General features: G+C 42.4%; 1 long non-coding RNA gene and 1 pseudogene across 1 annotated transcript; one reads left to right on the top strand and one right to left on the bottom strand.

Annotated features, from left to right (window-relative positions):
* Positions 1 to 387: 387 nt before the first annotated feature.
* LOC115300476 lies at positions 388 to 591 on the bottom strand (annotated as a pseudogene).
* Positions 592 to 2,812: 2,221 nt separating this feature from the next.
* Positions 2,813 to 7,893, top strand: LOC115297974. Its single transcript, XR_003911544.1, has 3 exons — positions 2,813 to 2,884; positions 5,402 to 5,543; positions 7,594 to 7,893. It is a non-coding gene; the product is annotated as an uncharacterized LOC115297974 (long non-coding RNA).
* Positions 7,894 to 7,981: the final 88 nt, after the last annotated feature.

Raw genomic sequence — 7,981 nt, 5'->3', positions numbered from 1 at the left:
TGACTCTTACTTCTAAACCCTCTGTATTTTTTAAAATTTCTTTTTCTTACACATTTCTTTATTTTTGAGAGACAGAGAGTGAGCAGGGGAGGGGCAGAGAGAGGGAGACACAGAATCCAAAGCAGGCTTCAGGCTCCGAGCTGTCAGCCCAGAGCCCGACGCGGGGCTAGAATTCACAAACCACGAGATCATGACTTGTGCTGAAGTTGGACGCTTATTTGACTGAGCCACCCAGGCTCTCCTAAAGCCTCTGTTTGTATGTGTGCTAGTGCAAATTTCATTCAGAATCTGACATTAGAATCAAGGTAGAAAGGCAAGTGCATCTGAGAATTCCTTAATTGATTAATTAAGTTAATTAATTAATTAGAAAGCCATGCTGGGGGCTCTCTCTCACAAATCTACCCTCTCTCTTCCTCCCACAGGGAGAAGAAAGACCATCAATGACAATGGCCTTTGCAGAAGCAAACTTAGGGCCAGTTTCACTCCAAGAGAGAACAGTGCTTCTCTTCCCCATGGTTTCCAGTGCTCTACATGTTCATAGAAACTTCTCTAGTAACAAACTATAGAAATGATTCTTGGAAGTATAGTCTTGTGTTTGTGAGTTTACAATCATTTGGAAATGTATCATTAAAAAAGAGAGAGAAGCAGTGCTACCCTGATGAGTGATGGAAGTTCTCTGGCAAAGTGTTTTGCATTATAATGTAAGTTAAAGACTTTTTTGCCTGAGCCTGGAATTTTCCAATGGAAGTTGATTTCTTAGAATGGGGATGGATGGAAAGTTAGGGTATTTCTAAAGACCCACCAGTAAAATAGCAGTGTTTTACCCTCAGATTTCTCCCTGTTGGATTCCCATGAATAATTTTTGTTGTTGGAAAGAGTATAAGAAAAAGTTACATTTGAGCCTCTTTTGAAACAGTTTTCTGGTACTGTTAATATGCTCATATTTCCTGCTGGAAGAAAGGTTAAGATCTGAATGATTGACTATTCAGATCTTTTTTTTTTCTTTCAAAGTTATTTTTCCTTTCAAAGTTTCTTTGTCACTGTCAAGGTTAAGTGAAGTCACTACTGAAGAAAAGAGCAGAAGGAATTTGGAATCCTTTTCCATAAGCCTCAGGGACCTACCCCATGAGAATCCCCAGTAGGTCTCAGGGTTTTAAGATAAATCATTTTGGGAAAATGCTTTCTTCCTTTACTGTTAGGTTGACCAGGCAAAAGAAACAATAGTGTTTGTGTCAATCTTTGTTCTAGAACAATTTCTCAAAGCAGATAAAGGATCCCTGAGAATTTCTACCTGAATGATACAAAATTGCATTTTCACCACCCAATACTGCACATAGCAGATACCCAGTAGATGTTAATTGAATTACGTTGAATTCTAAGAATCTTCTAGAAACCTTAGATCAGTTCCTTTCAACTTGCAGATAGTGAGCTGGAAGCCCAGGGGGACATGTTGAGAGTCTGGCTCCTGGGCAAAAGGACACATGTGGGTTAGGAATCTCACCATTTCCTTTGAAACTGAAGATGTCAGTTTATTAAGAACACTTTATAGATCAAGGCCCTGAAGCCATAAACATTCCCTTTGCAATTATCTTGCTAATTCTACAAGCAAATTTCTAAGTTTTTTTCTTTACTGCTGTGCTGGATAAGCAAGAGCCTCCCCACCCCCGCTCCATCTGGGGAGAGTTTTGGGGATCAACAAATTCTATCACAGGAAGTAAACAAACATTCTCAACTACCAGGGACCTCTGTAAAGAGATGGATCCAGGAAAGAAATGAAAATGACTTTACCACAATAATACTAAAGTTGTCATCATATGGCCAGGTGAAAAACATGCTAATGGCTGAAAAATACTTTGCCTCTTTGTTAGTGGCCTGCATTCTCTTTGGCAGATAAGTAATACTGACCGCGGGGAGACATCTGTCCTTCGGTAACGCAGGGGAAGCTGGCCTCTGCTGGAGCCTTCGCGGCCTGAGAGGGAGAGGCACGGAACGCACACACTGAGTCTCACTGCAGGACCAGCCCACGTTCCTCCTGCTTGAGAGCAAGCAGCAGGCTGGGCAGGGGAAATCTTCCATAACATCCAGCTGAAGCCCAAGGGATTAATTTTTGCACTTAAGAAGAGACGGCAACAACTTGGGACCGCGTCCTCTTGTGGGGGAAGGGGCAGCTTTCTGTGGCTAAGGGACAGGGATGTTACCTAGGAAGCCTAGAGGCAGACGTGAGGAGGGTGACAGAGGCCTGTGGAGAGAGAGGCAGAGAGCAGCTGGAACATCCATTTGGTATTAGCTCCTGAAGGCTCAATGTCGAGCCCTTGTTCTGCATGCTCACCTCCACCTTTCCCCACAAGGTCACAGGGAGCCAGTTACTAAGACAGGATATCACTATCTGTGCTACTAGGAATGATTTTGCAATGCTTACCGAACTTTTTGAGTTACTCCATCAGCGTTCAGGGGTGTTTAGGCTCAGGAAATTCCGTGTGGTTGTATTTAGGAAACACAACAAACTTCTGATCACTTGATGGCCCTGGGTAGGCCTGGGTCTAAGAGGCCAGATTCTCTGCCATCACTAAGATAAAGAGGAAATTACGACCCTGCCCCGCTCTCGAATTGTGTGAGACAAAATGCCTACTTTGCCTTGACCTTCTCCTTGAGTGCTAGCAAAGTCCATGCATGTCCTTGCAGGACGGGGTGGGGGTGGGGGGGTTCCTGGATCACCTGGTTCACGTTTAATTTTTGTTGCAGGTGGTGGGCAGATTCTGGCACTGAGTAATCCTTACACAAATGCTGATTAAATGCCTATAGATGACAGAATCCAAGCTTAGTTCTGGGGAAATTAATTCTTTTTGGTCTCTGACCTTAAAGATCTCATAATCTACTGAGAAAGGTAAGCATGATGGGGAAATTTGTTTTACCTCAATTCAGTGGAAGAGGAGACTGTGAACTGAGTCCAGTTGGTTCACTAAGAGATGGGAAGGAGCTGGACAGGTGCAGCGGCAAGAAGGACGCACTGGGAGAGGGAGGCGGAGTCTGAGGGACATTCTGGGGTTCCAAGTGGCTACAGTAGGCAACTGGGCCCAGTGGGAAAGGAGGCAGAGCATGGGGGGCAGAAGCTTGTGGGCTCCCATTACATAATTCTGACCTCATGTACTTAGAGAAACTAAAGTTGAACTTTAAACATCAATATTGTCCAAGTCAAAGAAACAACTGAGACACTCCTCTGACCAGCTTCTGTCATTCATCGCTCCATGTGATTCTACTTGATTGAACTGACAGGCGAAGTGTTTTAAATTCAGGGGCTTTTGGTGTGAGTGCCGAGGCAACCCCAGCCTGGGATTCCTTTTCGAGGGGTGTCAGAGCTGCTCCTGCCTGTCAGTCCCTAGACTGTCATGACCAAAGACTTAGCATCCCTGCTGGGGGCAGCTTTAGGTATGGCCTCAGGGACTCTGTATTTATCCTGCATCATGAGCAAGGCTGTTGATTTGCCCCTTTGGGTGTGTGTGTGTGTGTGTGTGTGTGTGTGTGTGTGTGTGTGTGTGTGTTGGAGACTTTGTAGATTCTGGCAGACCTAGAAAGGGTGGGGCGGAGGACTCACCTCAGGGAAGGGAAGGAAACAAAGAACATGGACAGAGTAACTTGTCCAACACTAACAGCAGATACACTGTTTTCCTCTTGCAAAAATGAAACAAACGTTAAGATGAAGAAGATACACGTTGAGTAGGACAGTGAAGTATGGGTTCCAGAATCAGGTTGGATTAATCCCCCTAACCCTGGGGCCCTGGGCTAGTTACCCAAGCTGTCTCAACTCTTAGCAAAAAACCTGGCACATAGTAAGTGCTTAGTAAATATTAGCTTCTACTATTCTAAGTCATTTAGAGCAGGAAAGGAAAATAAGAACTATTTTTCTAAACCTGAACACGAAGCTAAGAAAATGTAGCTCAAAAGCAGCACTAGAATTTAACTCCAAAAGTACACGCAACAAAAGAAAAAATGATAAATTGGACGTTACCAAAATTAACAACTCTGTGCTTCAAAGGACATCATCAACAAAGTAAAATGATACTGCCCACACAGTGGGAGATAAGTTTTGCAAACCATATATATAATAAGAGACATATCTAAAATATATAAAGAACTTCTACAATTCAATCATAAAAATCACATAACTTAGCTTTTCAAAATGGGCAACAGACCTGAATGGACATTTCTTTAAAGAGAATATGTCAGTGACAAATAAGCACATGGAGACGCTTGGCATCTTTAGCAATCAGAGAAACGCAAACTATAAGTACAAGGAGCTACCACCTCGCATATGCTAGGATGGCCATCATGAAAATGACAAATACCGAGTGTTGGCAAGGGGGTGGAAAAAGGGAAACACTGCCCACCACTTGTAGAAATGGAAAATGGAAAACAGTCTGGCAGTTCCTGACAAGGTTAGGCACAGAGTTAGCATATGACCCATATGAGTAGAGCAATTCTACTTCTAAGCATATAACCAAGAAAAATGAAAACTGTGTGCACACGGACATTCATAGTTGTAGTATACACAACAACCAAGAAGCCCCATACTGGTGAATGGGTAAAGAAAGTGTCGTCTATCCATACAGCGAAGCATCACTTGGCAATAAAAAGAAATGGGGTGCCTGGGTGGCTCAACTGGGTAAATGTCCAACTTCAGCTCAAGTCATGATCTCACAGTTCATGAGTTCGAGCACCACAGTGGGCTCTCTGCTGTCAGAGCAGAGCCCACTTTGGATCCTGAGTCCCCTTCTCCCCTCTCTCTCTCTGCCTTTGTCCACTTGCACTCTCTCTCTCAAAAATAAAGAAATATTAAAATAAAATTAAATAAAAAAAACTAAGGACTGGTATATGTTGCAACATGGATGAGTCTTGAGAACATTATGCTTAGTGAAAGAAGCCAAAGGCAAAAAGACCATATTTTATATAATTCTATTTGTGTGAAATGTCCAGAATAGGTAAATGTGTAGAGAGAGAAAATAAATGAGTGGTCTCCAGGGGCGTGGGGTGTTTGAGGAGGAATGAAGGGTGATAATGAATATGGAGTTTCTTTTGAGGAGATGAAAATGTTCTAAAATCAATTGTTGTGATGGTTGTGTAACTCTGTGAGTATACCAAAATCCATTTATTTATACACTAAATTGGTGAATTGTTTGTGAATTTTATCTTCATTAAACTAAGGAAAAAAACAGTAGTAGAAAAAAGGAGGTATTAGTATATTAAGAATATTCCTTGTCAGAGATGCCTGGCGGTCACAGTGGGTGGAGCATGTGACTTGATCACTGAGTCATGAGTTCAAGCCCCATGTTGGGTGTGGAGCCTACTTAAAATAAAAATTAAAATATATAAAAGAGAATATTCCTTATTATATTTCACCATACAGACTGTGTAATAGATGGATATCAAATGACAAATGTCTAGTGGCTGTGCAGAAGATTTCCATTCCTGGTCCTCGATGTTCCACATTTTCATTAACGACCCAGAAGAGACCACCTGTGCTGAGTATCGTGCCCTTATGCCTCCAGGTACCTTCTCCACTATCCACCCTGCTCTCTGCAGGGGCTGATTTGTGTGAACTAGGCCAGGCTTGTGGTTGATCGAGCAGGAGATCAAACAGAAGGGAGGAGAAAGAGGAATTTGGGGATGTTAACCAGAACACCACGGATGCATATGTGGCATGAAGCAGGATCTGAGGGCCCCTGGACTAGGAACAATGGGATGGTTTCCAACAAGAAAATGTTTACTTTCTAAAGTCCCAGATAAGGCAGTGTTTGCATTCTCTCCCTCTGTGGTCAGAGCACTCTTGGAAGTACTGTGCTCAGCTCTAGGTGACGCATGAAGAAACTTCTGCAGAGTTTAAAGCATCCATTGTTTTTATTTTTAATTGCCTAAAGTTTATTTACTTTGAGAGAGAGAGAGAGAGAAAGAGAGAGGGAGGGAGAGAGAGAGAGAAAATGAATCCCAAGTAGGCTTCACACTGTCAGTGTGGACTCATGAACTGTGAGATCTTGACCTGAACTGAAATTACGAGTTGGGAACCTAACCAACTGAGCCACCCAGGTGCCCCAGATCTTAATGCATCCATTTTATTTTCAGCCCATCTCTTGGGTAGTGGACGTGAGCAAATGGGTACTATGAAATTAGATAATTTGATAGGGAGAAATGAGGCTGTTTCTAAAATCACCTGTCCCTTCCAATTTTTTTTAAGAGTTTATTTATTTATTTATTTATTTATTTATTTATTTATTTATTTTGAGACGGAGAGCGAGAGAGAGAGAGGATGTCAGGCAGGCTCTGCTCTATTAGCGCAGAGCCCGATGCGGGGCTCAAACCCACAAGCTGTGAGATGATGACCTGAGCTGAAAGCAAGAGTCGGACACTTAACCGACTGAGCCACCCAGGCGCGCCTAAGAAATTGTTTTTGAACAAAACTCTCACTTCCATTGAAGTAAATTCTTTCCAATGAAGCTTCTGGAATTTTTTTTATCCAAATAGACCTAATAATTCACCCTGCAAACCTTAAACAAACTCAGACATATGTACACATTTTAGCCTCAAACCTAGCACATAGAAGAACTGTCTAATCAATAAAGTTGATCAGAAATAGTTTCTTATAAGCCTAGTTTCAAATGTATGGTAACATTCAAATAATGTTAGAATGTTTATGCTAGAAGTACCTTTGTTATCATGTAGTCCAAACCTCTACTGTTGTAGGGAAGAAGACTGAGGCCCAGAGAAGTTAAATGGCTTGTTCTCATCTGAGTTCTCCTGACTTTTTTAAATTTTTATTTTTTAGCATTTATTTATTTTTGAGAGACAGAGCAGGAGCAGGGGAGGGGCAGAGAGTGAGGAAGACATAGAATCAGAAGCAGGCTCCAGGCTCTGAGCTGTCAGCACAGAACCCAACGCAGGGCTCAAACTCACGAACCACGAGATCATGACCTGAGCTGAAGTCAGAGGCTTAACCAACTGAGCCTCCCAGGTGCCCCTGAATTCTCCTGATTTTAACCCAGAATCTACTAACTGTGCTACATTGCCTTCCTGATCAAATCCTGCTTCTAAAATTGATGAGTTTGGACCAACTTGGAGTGGACTAGGTCTTATTTTTTCAACGTTTATTCGGTATCTACTTGAAACTAAAAAATATATAGTATTTATAATGTTTTACTGGGAGCCTTAAAAAAAAAGTTTTCCTGATTTTTCATCTTATCTATTCATCACATCGATATTTATGAGAATTGGTTATGTTAGACGTGTCTAAAGGTAAGCACAACAAAAGGAAAAAAGAAGTCTTTGCCTTCACAGAACGTATCTTGTAGTTTTTATTTTTTATATTTGGAGTGGACTTCGAGTGAAGTGAAAGAATTCTTGCATTGCTCCCTGTGGCAGCTAGTCTCCTGGGCAGCCTCCAGTACTCCTTGCCTCCTGGACTCACACTGTGCATAATGCACTCCCGTGTTGTCCTATCCCGAATGTGTGCTAGAACACTGGGGAAGTGACAGTGTGTGACTTTGAGTTTCAGTCATACAAAACATTGCAGCCTCTGTCTTTGCCTCTCTTGGTTCACTTACACAGGAGAAAGGACCCGAAGCAGCTGTGGAGAGGCCGAGTGTAGGGAAGAATTGAGACCTCCTGTCAACAGTGAACACCCACTTCCCAGTCATATGAGGGATTCTTGGAAGACCACTTGGAAGTGGGTCTTTGGCTGTGTCTTGGAAGCAGACCCGTAGCCTCTGACAAGTCCTCAGATGCCTACAGCCCTGGCTGACATCTTAACTGCAACTTCTGAGTAGGCCTTGACCCAAAACTTCCAGCTATGCTCGAATTTATGACCCACAGATACTGTGGGAAATATAAATGTTTATTGTTCTTTTATCCCATTAAGTATTGGGCTAATTTGTTATGCAGCAGTAGATAACCAATACATCTCCTGAGTTTTAGGAAGGCTTTCTACAAAAGAAGG

Source organism: Suricata suricatta, chromosome 8, assembly GCF_006229205.1.
Source record: "Suricata suricatta isolate VVHF042 chromosome 8, meerkat_22Aug2017_6uvM2_HiC, whole genome shotgun sequence".
Classification (NCBI taxonomy): domain Eukaryota; kingdom Metazoa; phylum Chordata; class Mammalia; order Carnivora; family Herpestidae; genus Suricata; species Suricata suricatta.
This window is presented reverse-complemented; position numbering and strand designations above follow the sequence as displayed.